This window comes from Amblyomma mixtum, unplaced genomic scaffold (assembly GCF_055824585.1).
Source record: "Amblyomma mixtum isolate Tamu unplaced genomic scaffold, ASM5582458v1 scaffold_21, whole genome shotgun sequence".
NCBI classification, from domain to species: Eukaryota; Metazoa; Arthropoda; class Arachnida; order Ixodida; family Ixodidae; genus Amblyomma; species Amblyomma mixtum.
This window is the reverse complement of record NW_028317718.1, coordinates 610,687-613,186: the sequence shown is the minus strand read 5'-3', so window position 1 is coordinate 613,186 and position 2,500 is coordinate 610,687.

The following is a 2,500-nucleotide window of genomic DNA, read 5'->3' as shown; positions in this document are numbered from 1 at the left end:
CTTTGTGCAAGAGACTTGCACTTGGGAAGTGGCCTGGCCCTGGCCTAGTCTGTGTATGGCCGGGGGAAGCTATTTTGGCAGGCCGAAAACTTCTTTTGTGGTGGCGGCAGATCACAACTCTGCTCCCGGGTGAATTTGGTAAGCCCGGTTGGCCTTTCCGCGTCCGTGCTTCGGCACACGTCCACCACGGTAACCTGGCCACCTAAAGGTGACCAGGGCCAAAGGAAAGGAACGGGGTACCTGGGAGTTAAGTCCTCTCTCTGTCCCAGGGCTCCTAATCTGAGGAGGCACCTGAGCGGCTCTGGGGCTAGCAACCCCTTTGCCGCTGGCTAAACTTGGCGCTATGAAACGAAATGCAAAAGAGAAACGCGGCTGCCGAGAGGCAGTCGCTCCAAGTATTCATGAGGGACATGAGCGTAAGGGGCCCTCTGATGGTGTTGGGGATTCGGTTTCCTCCCCTGCACAGTGCAACCTTTGTGGACGGTGGTTCAAGTCGTGGTTTGCGATGAGGGTACACCATGGCAAGCAGCACAAAGCAGTTGCAGGCATCCAAGGAAGTATAGGGGTCCGGGGACACCCTTCTGATGAAGAATTTGTTGGTCGCCTTGAGCGGCAAAGCGTTGACAAAAGGATTGTACACGAACAGGGTCGGCCTCTGGGGGCTAGTACTTTGATGCAACAAGGGCGGACATCTCCTCATGAGGCAGTTGTCCACTCGATAGATGATGACAGAACAGCAGAACTGGAGCGGCCAATTAGGGCCCAAACTAGGGACCAGGGTGTGCCCAAGAGGCCACTGCCTGGGGGAGCTGAACTGGGACGGCCCTCTGGGGCCTCGACTAGGAGCGGGCGGCGGTATCAATGTACCTCGCCCCATACAGCAGATGATGACAGAACAGCAGAACTGGAGCGGCCAATTAGGGCCCAAACTAGAGACCAGGGTGTGCCCAAGAGGCCACTGCCTGGGAGAGCAGAACTGGGACGGCCCTCTGGGGCCACGACTAGGAGCGGGCGGCGGTATCAATGTACCTCGCCCCATACAGCAGAACTGGAGACTTGTAAGGGCTTGGGGGGTTTGACCCCTCAGCCTGTTAGGCTCAAAGAGCCGACAGCAGAACTGACGACAACGACGGTGGTCAGGGAGAAGGACCTACCGAGGACTTCGCGAACTATAGACCCGGGGCGCGCCCCAACATCCAATACCCCGCGGTCTGTAGTGGTTTGGCGCGTTGTTCCTCGGTTGGGAAGCTCTCCCAGCACTATCCACCTGGGTGATGTTGCGCATGCCGCAGGCCAGGAAGGCGCGAGAAATGTTCCTGGTTCTGAGGTGAGACGGAGCGCTACTCCCCGGGAGGATGTTTGTGCAGAGGCGGGCCATTCAGGACCGATGGTGCCCAGTTTTGACTGGGCTTCCTCGGGAGCCCGACCCAGGGTGCGTGTGGGTGCAATGGAACCTTGTGTCCCATGTGTTACCCAGCCCTCGTACGGGAGTGCAGATGGTGTTCGGCCCTCTGGGGGTCCTCGGGGCAAAGGCTCCGGGGGCTCCCAGAGGGCTCCTTTTGCCCCCGCCCCGGTAGACGGGGTTCCGCGATCGCGGGCCATGGTGGGTCCTCGGGGCAAACGCTCCGGGGCAGCTTCGATGACTGTTTCCGCCTCCGCCCCGGTAGACGCGGTTTCGGGATCGCGGCGGCCCTTGGTGGCCTCTCGGGGTGGGGTCGGGGCCTCCTCGATGATTGTTTCGGGCCCCGCCCCGGTAGACGCGGTTTCGGGGCCCCGTGAAAAGAAAGGTCATGCTGCCGCCCAGGCAGACACGGTTGCGAGCTTCTCTCCAACAGTTACGCGATCTACAGGATCTACAGGCGGGGACAGAGGTGTGCCTGTTGAGCACTCTTCTCACTTCACCGACGATGGAGACTTGTCGCGCTCATCTGATGGTTCTTCGGCTTCTTCGTGGCGTCCTTCCGGGTCGGGTGTTTCCACTTCATCCTCTCCACTTTCCTCGGCATCACGGAGCTCCGTTCGGTCTGGTGTGGGGGAGATGTCTAGGCCTCCCCACTCTGTGGTTCCACGGATGATGTCCAGGCCATCCGTTGCTGCACCCGGTGTTTCAATCGTTTCGCGTGGTCCAAACCAAGGGGGGAGTGAGAGTACCGCTTCTAGGCTTCGAAACCTGCAGGCAGCGCTGGCTAGCGATAGTTCGGATGATAACACAAGCTCACAGCCGGTCCGACTTACGAGTCACACTTCGTGTCCGGACTGTGGCCGAGCGTTTAGCAGTAAGGTTGGCCTCAGTATACATAGACGGCGGGAACACTTCAATGAATACAACGCGGACATCGTAATCACCAGGGTGAAGCCGAGATGGTCCACGGAAGAGAACTACCTCATGGCAAAACATGAGGTCCGACTTGTCCAAGAGCAAGTTTACGACATCAACCTTCAGCTTCATCGACTCCTCCCCCACCGCACCTTTGACTCCATAAAGTCCCATCGGAGGAAC